The 13071-nt window shown below is 36.1% G+C and overlaps 1 non-coding gene across 1 annotated transcript; it reads right to left on the reverse strand.

The window, feature by feature from the left end:
- Positions 1 to 569: 569 nt before the first annotated feature.
- LOC115944478 (U6 spliceosomal RNA) lies at positions 570 to 673 on the reverse strand. The gene has a single exon (XR_004079026.1). It is a non-coding gene; the product is annotated as a U6 spliceosomal RNA (small nuclear RNA).
- Positions 674 to 13071: the final 12398 nt, after the last annotated feature.

Consider the following 13071-nt stretch of genomic DNA (forward strand, 5'->3'; position numbering starts at 1 on the left):
TGTGTGAATGTGTTTGTGTATGTAAAATAGGGGTGATAAAAACAGACATTGTGTTTCTTCATTGCAGTGTGCTTGTGAGTAGTCAGATAGGTAGGGGATTGCCTTATGTACTAGAAACCAGATACAGGCTGTTGAATTAAATGAAGTGCCATGAGCAAATAAAGTCCTTTAAAAACCCCCAAATACTGAACAAACAAAATGTGAAATTATCATGTACATAGTATACATAACTTTCTAATAAATCATTTTTGAAATAACATAGCAATTATGGCTTGGAAACTGACTGAAAATATGGGGTATTGTATTCTGCGATCCATTTCTGTAGCCTTGAGACTGTCCTGTGAGAGCCCTTTCTTTCTTTCTTTCTTTCTTTCTTTCTTTCTTTCTTTCTTTCTTTCTTTCTTTCTCTCTCTCTCTCTCTTTCTTTTCTTTTCTCTTTCTTTCTTCTTTCTCTTTCTTCTTTCTCTTTCTTTCTTTCTCTCTCTTTCTCTTCCTTCCTTCCCTCCTTCCTTCCTTCCTTTTTCTTTTTCTTTCTTCCTTTCTTTCTCTTGCTCTTTCTTTCTTTTTTTTTAAATATGGAACACTTCACGAGTTTGCCTGTCATCCTTGTGCAGAGACCATGCTAATGTCTGCATCATTCCACTTTTAGTATATGTGCTGCCAAAGGGAGCACCATTTTTCTCTTTCTTTGTGTGCGGTTACATATGTATATTATGCTTACATATATGCATATGTAATATATAAAATTAACTTTTTTAAATTTTAAATTCAGTATAAAATATTGAATACATACATACCATACACATATACATATATATGTATATATACGACTTACGATCTCATAAATGAGAACTATTGGAGAATGAAAAAAAAGTCTGAAGACAAATTTTAAAATATAAAAGATTTTATATTCAATTTAAAAACTAAGGTAATAAAACATTCACTTTTGAAAAATTAAAATGAAAATTATTTGATTTTTCATGTAGTTTGAAATGCTTATATTGATTAAAATGGACAGAAGTTTCACTCTTAATGACTTTAAACTCAATATAAAGTAATTTTAGAAGCAGTTTTCTAGCAGAAAACTGAAAGAGCCTGTTTTTTTGTCACTGATCTTTAATTCAATGATTGAAAAATCTGTATTCTATTGAAAATGCCACAACGTTTTCGTGATGCTTATGTTCTAGCTATTAGATTGGGAAAGAGTAACTGGCTGACTTAGGTAGAAATGCACAGTTGGCTGAAAAACGAAGTGGTACTAATTTTTGAGTAAGTAAGCATCTTCGAGTAAAGAATAAAGATCAATGAACAAAAAAGGGTCGTATTTAACTAACGCAAAAAAATGCAGACATCTATTTTTAGTTGGTTTCATAGGACCTGGGAGAGAAGGTATGTATGGAATGAAAATTTCGAGCTGAAGTTCTAAAATAAAAATGAGTGGTTGACAATATTGTGAGATCTTTCTTGAAAGTGTCACGGGCAGCCTGTTTTCCAAGGTAACACAGACACAAGTAAGGAGCCTGAACAATTTAACTGCACACAAAATAGCATTCAAATGTATATCCCTTTTTCCTTGGACACTTTTGTATTTTGTACTTTTATAAATATACAGTTCTTTTTAACTTAAAAAGCTTTTTAAAATAATAAAAACTGATACAGCAAGTACAGTTTAATAATTACTTAATTTACATAATCTCACTTTTATCTTTCATTCTTTCAAAGAACTGTGAGGTTATTATCTCACTTTGTAGACAAGAAGTCTGTGTACATGGTGGAAATACTAAAACCAAAATATTCATTTAATCACTGTCTTCCCTGGCACACCTCACTCTTCTGCAGTGTAGTGCTGCAGACATATTACATATTTAATAAATACTTCATGAGAGACTGATTGATCGATTATTATTAACCACGATTCTTGTCTTGGGAGATATTTACAACCATGGCTAAGAAAACAGAACAAATACCTCCTATTTTTCACAAGCTCCCTTGGATTTTTCCAGCTTTTCAGGAGTCAAGCCCAACAATGATGAGATCAGCAAACCTCCCTTGAGATAAAAATACCTTTTCCTTCCTCAGAACTCCCCTTCTCCGTCCGCACGGCACCCTGCTCAGTGCAGTGCCAACAGTCGATGGACTCACTATCAATCACTAAGGACTTACTGAGCGCCTGTTCTGAGAGGCACAGCGTGCAAAGTAGCTCTGGCCCGAGGCAGGAGCCGAGCAAGGCTGGTTTTCCTTTTTATTTATTGATTTATTTTAAATTTTTTAAAATTTTATTTTATTACATTATGTTAGTCACCATACTGGCTGTATGAATTTGAGCAAGTCACTTTCTCACCTGCTCTAGAGTTCAGTTTGCTCATCTGTACAGTGAAAATGTTTCACAGGTTAATTCTAAGACTCCTTCTAGCTCTGATGGTCTCTGCTCCTGTTTACAGCATCTTTATTTCTTGGGGTGGGGGTGGGAGGGCATTCAGGGAAATAAATTTGGGAGAGTGGAAACATTCTGGAACATTCTGAAATACACAGTTTGTTAAACTTATCCCAAAAAGCACACATTTTATTTTTCTCCTCAACTGCTTTCTTATTTTTAGGTTTATGTTTTCAAAATGACACCTTCTGAATAAATAGATGGGGATAATAAAACCAGCTATAAAAACAACCCAGTAAGGTGGCAATACAATAGGAATCATGGTTCCCAGGATCAGCAGCATTGTCAGCATGTACATATCACTGTTTACCACACTAACAACTGTGATGTTCTCTGGCGGGGGGGGTGGGAGGAGGGGACGCATGTGTTAACCAAGGACTGAGCGGACGTGGAGGTAAAAGGGGGTGAAATGACATAAAAGAAACTCTCCACTCTGGCTCAAAAAGCTACCATTTGGAAGAGTTGTAGCTGGATCCAAGTGTGATCCAGCTGATAAAATGGGAGCTAAGGAATTGTAGGAGGTAGTTTCTGTCTTTGATTCTGTCCTTAACATGATGTGCAATGTTGAAGAAGGATATCAACCTTTATCAAGTTCTTCACAGTGAAGTGGGTAAAATAACACTATTTCCCTTAGTTGTATATTTTTTTGTAAGACTGATATTTATAAGAGGTTTTGGTCTCTTTTTATAGAAGAACACAGTATAACTAATAAAAAGAACTGTATTCATTTTCTACAACGAATGTTCATGAAATAAAATGGTGTCACAGAGCAATTTGCTAAACTATATTTTGTAAGTACAGATAGGAATTTTCTGCATCACATACAATTTAGTCTATCAAATTAGGATGAACATTAACCAAAGAGAACACAATACAGGAGCTGTAATTTAATGATCACACTAGACAGCCACCTCCCACATAGCAAGAGGTTATCATAATTATTTACATTTGGGCGTGGAAAGAAGACAAAATGTGTCATCTTTTTGGTTGCTGCTTGCATTCAAAAAGGAAATGATCCTCTAAAGAGTGTAGTCAGCAAAATGAATTAATTAAAACTCATCAGCTTTGATAGTGGAAACAAATTTACATCAAATAAAGAAAATCTCTAATTCAAGAAAAGAAGTTCTCTAGAGAAGAGAAAGTCTTAAAAAGACAGAAAGGAAATCATGACTTTTTGACATATCGGTGCAGCCACATAATTCAACAGTGAACTCACATAGTAATGGAATACACTGGAGAACTACACATTCTGAGGAGTCTACACCTTGTCTAGGTCTTTCTTTTACTCTCAGAGTTTCCAAGGTTTATATTTAGTATATGTACTCTTCCCTGGACACAGATAAATGTTTACAGAACATGTATAAGAACCAGGGAGGATAAACAGAATGACTTTCTGAATTGACTTAAAATAGGGACCTCTTCCTATCCAGCTGCTTTTGAATAATCAAATTTCGATTTGATTAGAAACTAGATTTAGGGATAAAAGATAATCGTAGATAGGGGTGCTTTCCCCAATCTCCTAGTGAAGTCACCTTCCTGATTCCAACCTTTCCTAAATATTGAATTGAGCAGAGTTTAAGAAAAGTCTTTCTTTGATAGATGTTCTTCCGCACTGAAGTAGTTGTAAGGATAATGATGTCACTCCATGCTCACTTGTTTGCTAAGGAAGAGTAAGGTCATGATACCCAACACACCTGCACAGACTATGGGATCAGGGTGATGAGACTTTCTCATCTATTTATGAGAAAAGAATAATAAAAAGGGCCAGAACCAGAACCAGTTAGACTGTAGAGCAGGTTAGAGTATTGTAATGTGCTAGAAAATGGAGTATTTTCAAAGATGGTAGATGGAGTGGTTTTCAGGAGTAAGGGGATTTAGGCAACCAGGAGGAGGGGAGAGTACTGGGAATACTTTGCTTAAAAGAGAGCTTAGAGATTAATTTTACCTATTTCAAATCTCTTCCAAGATCATGCTCTAGAAAACTTTATTTACTAGTCATTCTTATTTTTATTTCATATCCTATGAAGACCTGGTGTTTGGTTAGATTTGGTAAACTGAAATTACTTACCACCTTATGCAGTGCTTCACAGACAACATCATAAAGCTGTGCCCTTTGAAAGTCAAAGATCATTTCCAAATTCATCTGAGCTATATGAGATAAGTAAAAAAAATTATGCATAATTTCAAGAAATACTTGCTGAGTGATTACACTATGCCACCCACACTTGTAGGTGCTGGGAATACCTTCGAGAACACTTACAAATATTCCTGACCTCACAGAGTTTATATTCTACTGAGAAAGGAGATACTAAGCAAACACATGTAGAAAATAGACAGTGTGTCAAAACATCATAAGTTTTTAGAGGAAAATGAAATAGGGAGAAAAGATAGAGTTCCTAACCTGGCAGATGGAGTGGAGTGGTGAAATTTTCTCTAGAAAGTTCAAGGAAGGCCTTGTTGAAAAGGTGGCTTTTATGCCACACATGAAGCAGCTCAGGACAGATTTATGTATGGCATTCAAAAGAAGCCTTCAGCTTTTTAGCAATCTAATATGAGCTCAAATGTCAATGCAACCTACATGAATTTCTTTCTTTTTTTTTTTTTTAAAGACCTTATTTATTTATTCATGAGAGATAGAGAGAGAGAGGCAGAGGCAGAGGGAGAAGCAGGCTCCCCGCGGAGCAGGGAGCCCGATGCGGGACTCGATCCCAGGACCCTGGGATCATGACCTGAGCCGAAGGCAGACGCTTAACCGACTGAGCCACCCAGGCGTCCCAACCTACATGAATTTCATTTAGGTTGATTCTTTACCTCTTTCAATGTAGATTCACTCTCATGAAGTACATATTGTGAAATATAATCATTCCCCACTGTCCAACATTTTACCTAAGAAAGACCACAAATCTAAGATCTTGTGATATTTAGCTTTTCAAAAATTTTATCGTTGTCATTTCTCTATGAACAGTTACCCCATGAGGAAAAATATAAGCTTTGTCCTTTATTATAATGCACTGTGCTGTATATCAGAAAGCATAAAACTGAGAATGAAGAGACTTGGGTTCTAGTTGTGTGGTTCATACATTACCTATTAACCTCATTTGGAAGATGGGGCATTGGACTACTTCAACATTTCCAAAAAGGTGTTCCTCAGAGCACTAGTTCTCGAGATGCTTTTGGAAAAAAAGACAACTAAGGGTCAACTAAGTATGAAAACAACATTTATCACATAGACTCTAATTGGAGAGTCCAATGCAGGTTAAAGAATCTGAGGAGGTATTGAATAAAAAGAACCCATTGAACTGTAAACTTCATTTAACTCAAAATCTCCTGAACAACTGCAACAGATCTAGGAAAAGCTAAAATAAATCATAAATGCTCATGTTTCCTATAGTTTGGAAATAGGGATTGTTCTTTTCTACTATGGTCACTCCACTCTATCAATAAGGATGGGCTAAGTTATACTGAGCTTAACAACCATGGAAAATCCCAAGGGTTTAAGACAAAAAAGTTACTTCTTACTCATGTGCCATGTTCACTGGGGACTGGCTTCAGCCTCTTTTCCATGTTCTTACCACAGTCCACAATGGGCAAAACAGTCACAGTCTAGAGCATCACCAGTTGCTGTGGCATGAGGAAAGAGAGCCCAGTGTGACCTCATTTTAAGGTGTAGTTGGAAGCATATATGTCACATGTACTTGGGAAGAGTACAGGTATTGGTAAAAGAACTAATGACTCCATTTTTACCTCCTGAAATGATTTCACAGTTAAACTACATCTAATGGATGGTGGTGGCTTTGATGTTGGGTGCTGGATTTTGTTGTATTCCAATCAAGAGCATGTGACTTTATTCTTACAGGCAATAAGACTACTTGTGGAAAAAAAAAATTATCCCTTTGATACTTGTTCTCAATTTCTTTCAGAATAGCTTTTTTTCCTAGGGCTAATTTAGCCTCACCTCTATGGTATGACCCTTAGGTGGTTTCTCGTGAATGCTCTGAGTATCCACGGAGACTCTCAGTATACTCTGTCTAGTGGGAATTTCAACAGTTTTGGACTAGCGTAAACTCTGGAAATTATTCATTACCGAGCTGCCCAGAAATTGTTCTTTCTTCAGAAGTTGTTCTCGCCTTGTCTCTTGGAGTTTCACTGTATGCATCCAAAGGTTGGTATCAAGCTAAAGATTCGGAAAGACTCCTCTGCATAATTTTGGAGCCCTTTTTTTTTTTTTTAGATTTTATTTATTTATTTGAGAGAGAGAGAATGAGAGACAGAGAGCATGAGAGGGAGGAGGGTCAGAGGGAGAAGCAGACTCCCCGCCGAGCAGGGAGCCCGATGCGGGACTCGATCCCGGGACTCCAGGATCATGACCTGAGCCGAAGGCAGTCGCCTAACCAACTGAGCCACCCAGACACCCATTTTGGAGCCCTTTTGCTGCAGAACTTCCTCCTGCAAATGCCCTGCAAATTCTAGCTGCCTCTTCACTCAGGGAGGCCTCCAGTCTCCAATATTCAGGTTTTCCTTTACAGTGCTATGGCCTAGAAATCTCTAGGCAGAGAGACCAAGAAACTGTAAGTCTCATTTCTTTGTCTCCTTTCTCTCATGGGTCACAGTGCTGTGCTATAGTTCAAAGTATGAAAACAGTTGTTCCCTACATTTTGCCTAGTTTTCTAGTTGTTTATGGCAGGAGGTTAAGTCAAAATCCTGTTACTCCCTTATGACTGGAAACTCATGTCTCCTAAATCTAAATTTAGCTCCTGTTTTAGAAACACTGTTTTTCAGCCTGGCAGAGCACCATGTCTTGAAGGTCAAAAAAGTGGATTTCTTGGTTTTTCCTGGGAGAACAGAAAGCTATAAATACAATAAACTCCAATACTATACTTCCATTTCCTGAACTGTAACTCTCGGAACCAATAGGATAAGTATATACTGACCTGAGTAATTGTCAGGATATGTAAGCAAACAGGCTTTTTCTAAGACAACCAACTTATTTATTCCTCAATCATTAAGACATAGTAAAAATATTCTAGGTCTTGTAAATATTTATTTTGGAGTCATGCAAAAGTTAAAATACATGATCAAGGAAGTAGTATGAACTTAAATCTAGAAAAATAACAATATTTTATTATATGTGATATTATGCTAATGGTTTGAGTTCTTAAATTGGAAGATCAGGCATTTTCTCGTACTAATTATAACAAGAATTCTCTGAGAAATCTTCATCAAACTGCTGAAATCTAGATTATAAATTGTGGTTGCTGTTGTATCTTAGTGCCTAGAAGTGTCTCTTATTATAGGCTGCCTAATGGATATTAACTGAGTGACTGGATGAAAGAAAGGTGATAAGAAAGGATGAGGTGTTGTGATGTAGTAAAGATCTTTCCCTAAAAGGAAGGTGTTGCTCCTTACTTCCTTGAATTAGTGAGTTCTGAAAAAGCATCCAAGGCAGTGAAAGATTGGTTTTAACATACAGATGGAGAGATAGGCTTCTCATGAGAATTCTGGAAATGAAGATGATAATAATAATATAATGAATGAATGGTGTAATAATAATGAACAACGAATAATGAATCATTCCTTGTGTAATCTCTATTCACTAAACACTGTTCTATGCACTTTTTATGTGTACCTCATTGACTTTTTTACTATTATGACACTATGAAGTGGACACTATAATGCCATTTTATAATTGCAGAAACTGAGACGTTTATTATAGATAAGTCAAGCAGAGATGATAAGTAACTTGAGCCTGTTAGTTAGCTTGTTAGTGGCAGAATCAGGTTGTAAATCTACAGTATGGTTGCAGTGTCCACGATTTTAACCACAGGACTATACTGGCTCTCTGTACATGGGACCAAACATAGAGGAGGCCACCAACACTGAAAGGAAGAAAGATCCCTCTGGGAGTTAATTTATAAATCTAACAACAAATGAAGAGGTATGCAAGTCACCCTCAAGAGGGTATCTCTCAAGCCAGCAATACTCGACGCATTCTCAATGAGTGTGTTAACATATCCCTAAAAAATGAGCAGAAAAATCTAAAAGGGAAGATGCTGTTCAACCACCAAAGCACTGAATAATGAAATTTGGTGTGAGGAGAAGAGAAGATGATGGCCTGGTTCAAAAGAACAAGCTGCTATTCTCAGTGGTAGGGCATCACTTTTTATTGCAGACCTTCTTTTTTTGCAGACCACTTTTATTGAAGACCTATTGTATGACTCAAACCTTCGTGGGCTAAATCATTAAAAATGAAATCCTATATTTCTATAGCATTAAGATCATGCACACTAGGCAACTTTCTCTTTGCACTTTTTAAATTTTATTTATTTATTTTTTTTTCAGTGCAGTTGCCTCTATGGAGAGAAGATGCTGGACAGGGGATGTAAGCACGTACTACAACAGAAATTAATCTGGTTTAGATACCCAAAGGCTTCAGCTATGTAGCTATTTTTAATCTTCACTATCCAAAACAATGAACTTCAGTAAACAGACAACATGGAATCTCCAGTTCATCCTGTTGGCTTAGAAATTCTGAGTTGGAAAACTGCCTTGCCCTCCAGGAGTGATATATTGGCTTAAACTGCACACTATTCTTACACTATTCTCCCTATTGTTGCAGCCCAAGAGAAAAGGATCATTATTTGGTTGTCCCATTGTGAGTCTAGAGAAGTTGAACAACTTTGAAGATTTGAATGAATATTCAGAATTATAACCATAGGACGAACATTTACTGAGCTCTCACCATGAGCCAGACACCATCCTAAGAGCTTTACATTCTTTATCTTACTGAAGTGCTATGATGTAGATCCTATTATTAGTCTCATTCTACAGGAGAGAAAATTGAAGCTGAGTGAAGTTTCATACCTTGCCTAAGTTCACAGAGCTAGTAAGTAGATCTGAACTCTGTTACCTCCAAAGCCTATGTATACCCTCTAACAACCACGATGCTTCCTTCCAATACAGCATCCCTTTAGAATATAGATATATAGAATCCAAATCCAAACATATAGCCAACATAGTAATTTTTTTTGTTCTCTAATCTTAATTTTTTTGCCATTAGTACCCTTGATATTACATTTGTCCAGCACCACCAGGTTTGGACATGAAGACAACAGTATCTCCTATGCTCTGTTGATTTGAAATGTTGCAACAAACAATTCTGCTTCCATACCTTTTGGTCAGTTATAGTCGAGTTCAAATTTTCCATTCTGTTGGAAGTTCAGTGGTGGCCTACCTCTAGTCCATTTCTTCACACGTGAGGTGATGAATGATGAATTCTTTTCTTTTTATCTTTTCCTGTGATTTAGATTGTGAAGAAGAATAAAAGGGTTAAAATTCCTAGGCCCAGAGTAGAATTTACCGGAAATGAGAATATGTGTAATAATTTCCAAATTGTATTTACGGATACCATTTTACTCTATTGATTGGAAACTGTACTCAGCAAAAGGATTCATACAAAGGAGATAAAAGAGAATGAGAAATTGAAACAAAGCATTGATGGAAGTTTCCTAACAGCAAAAAATGAGAAGGCTGTGCCATCCCAGGGGATGTGGGGGTGGGCCCTATGACTGAAACAGTGAGAGCTGGGATGGAGTCAACGGCAGTGAATCCCGTAATTACTAAATTAGACTGTTCCATTTCTGGATAATGCATGCTGCATTTTCATCTTGATTGAAAATCCAATTAGTTCAGGATCACCACTCCTGTTAGTTCTAGCTTCTCTCTGGTGGCTTTGAGAATCGGACGACAGATTAGTGCTTGTGTGGGTTCTTTGTGGGCCGTCTTTGAAGACATGGCTTTTTAAATCTATGGCAACAGGTGTCCTCCCTCCCACTCTTACATATTTTACTGATTACTCTCTTGGTTTATCCTCAAATTTTCTCAAGTTGTAGTAACCAATGAAATGTTACATTGATACACATTTGGCTTTTTCAAGAAATAATGACAACCAACCATGCCACATTTGTCCTCGAAATTACTGCTTCCTTTGAAATTTTTTGTTCTATTTTCTACGTAGAGAGTTTGCCTTTATGGACTGGTATTACTTTTAATTCTCTTGTTTTTATTTCCTGAAATCATAGGTAAATTTTACTTATATTATGAAGAAAAGAAGCTTCAAAGGAAAAGAACACATTTCAGATTTGCCAAATATGAGGGAGGAAGACTTCTGGAAAATAAGCGTTTGGTTGTTTTCTGGTGAGAGCGAGAAGGGAACATCAGGCAGCTCAGTGACATAGTGTCACTTTGTTCACATGACTGTATATGGGTAAGTAATCAATTAAAGACTGTGAAACAGCTTCAGTGTGGAGACTTTAGGATTTACATATTAGAGTATATTAATATGTGGTTCATGATTATGAAATTATTCTGAATATAGTCTTACTTTTTCTTATTGAATACATACAGAAGAACTTCTGGAATGGTGATACAATACATAATATGAAAATGTGTTCTCTATAGTGAAGTGTGAAAAGTTATAGACTACAATAATTTTATACCACAAGAAAGAAAACAGGCATTTTTTTTTTTCCTCTGTGGGCATGCTGAAGAAAATGTAAAACATTGATTGAGAGCTACTTGTTAATTCACACTAGGGAATCATGTAGATTACTTAATTTTGAAAATTACAATGTAAACAAAACCAATGCCATAAAGGAGTTCAAGGGCCCTACATCAAAATAATATTTTGTTCATTTACTTTGACAAGTGTGGTTCATATACTCAAGTGTTACTTATGATTATATTGCATTTGAATTAACATAGTGCATTTCATTAAAATAATGAAATCTTAGTGATGTAATAACTTATAGAGAAAGTTCACATTTTTCTGATACAGATATTTTAAGCAATCTATATGCATTTATGGGCCCATTAATGTTACCCCATGCGTCTTTCTCAGGCTCTCTCTCTCTCTTTCTCACTTTCTCATACATAAGGGATTAAAAGTAAATTTAGCAATTTTCTGCCTTTTCATAACCTCATAGATTATTATTAAAAATGATTTTGTCGTTGATAATTCATACATTTCTGTATTCTTAGTCTGCATTCTTCATATTTTCAAAAGTAGTTATTATATCTATGCCTGTGTAACCAATATCATACTGTGACTAATAATTAAACCAAATTAAATCTATTAAAACTATGATCCCAGTAAATTTTTTTTTAAGATTTTATGTATTTATTTGTCAGAGAGAGAGAGAGAGCACAAGCAGGGAGAGTGGCAGGCAGAGGGAGAAGTAGGATCACAGGACCCTGGGATCATGACCTGACCCTGGGATCATGACCTGAGCTGATCATGGCAGACACTTAACCGCCTGAGCCACCCAGGCATCCCTGATCCCAGTAAATTATATAGTTTAATACTATGAGTCAACAGAAAAATGGAAAAATGGGAATATTAGCATAAGGATATTGAGGGAGGCAGAGATGTAGGTGTTCATCATTTTGAAAATTCCATTTTTATTAAGCTTATTCTCCATAAAATTGATTAATTCAGCTTCTAGTTTCAATTTTTTTCTGTTATTTTTATATATCTTCAGAGAAAGAATATAGAAATAACATGTTATTGTTATTCAAAAGATTATTACTATTTAAACTTTATCCTAGTTACTAAAATACTAGAATAGATAGAATAAAAATTAGGTGAAAAAAATGAAAGCAATCATAAATTATCTAGAAACAATGAAATGTTATCTATATCTATATAGAAAGAAATATAGATTTATGCATGTTTAGTTATGGTATGACATAGCATGACATTTATTTTAAAAAGGGATTTCTAAAATAAATTATATTGGTGACACTTTTTTGTGTGTGGATTGATTTAGTTCATATTCTAAATGATTTAAAAGTTACCAATTTTTTTTTTAAAGATTTTATTTATTTATTCATGAGAGAGAGAGAGAGAGAGAGAGAGGCAGAGGCAGAGGGAGAAGCAGGCTCCCCGCAGAGCAGGGAGCCCGATGCGGGACTCGATCCCAGGACCCTGGGATCATGACCTGAGCTGAAGGCAGACGCCTAACCGACTGAGCCACCCAGGTGTCCCTAAAAGTTACCAATTTTTAAAATATTTTACTTTTGTTTATTAACTAAGAAATAATGTAACAGCATCCCATAAGTTAAAATTCAATATGCAACTGAATTGTTACTGTTAAGTAAGAATCCTCAATACATGATTTCTTTGTGGGGCATGCTGATGTTAACATTTTTAAAGAATTTATTGTGTCCAGTTGAGGTAATCTAATACACTTGGGCCTTGTGAGAAGGAACAAGTTGGTATAAATGGAACCTACAACACTTCTCATGAGGACTAAGGAGGAAATCTCAAAATTCATGCCCTAAGGACAGAAGGTTGTGAGTGTTATTTTAAGCCTCAAAATATACTAACATTTTATTGACATATTTCCTTATGTATTAAGAAGAAAACTATCAGAATCATTTTGCCCAGGCAATTACAAGACTACCAAATCTTCAATGGGATTTTGAATTTAAAAAAAGCAATCAGGGGTGCGTGGGTGGCTCACGTGGATGAGCGACCCACTCTTGGTTTTAGCTCAGGTCATGATCTCAGGGTATGACATGAGTGGTGTTAAGGCTCCAGGCTCAGCGGGGAGTCGGCTTGAGACTCTGTCCCTCTCCTA

This window comes from Leptonychotes weddellii, chromosome 7, assembly GCF_054177405.1.
Source record: "Leptonychotes weddellii isolate Sample4059 chromosome 7, ASM5417740v2, whole genome shotgun sequence".
Taxonomy (NCBI): domain Eukaryota; kingdom Metazoa; phylum Chordata; class Mammalia; order Carnivora; family Phocidae; genus Leptonychotes; species Leptonychotes weddellii.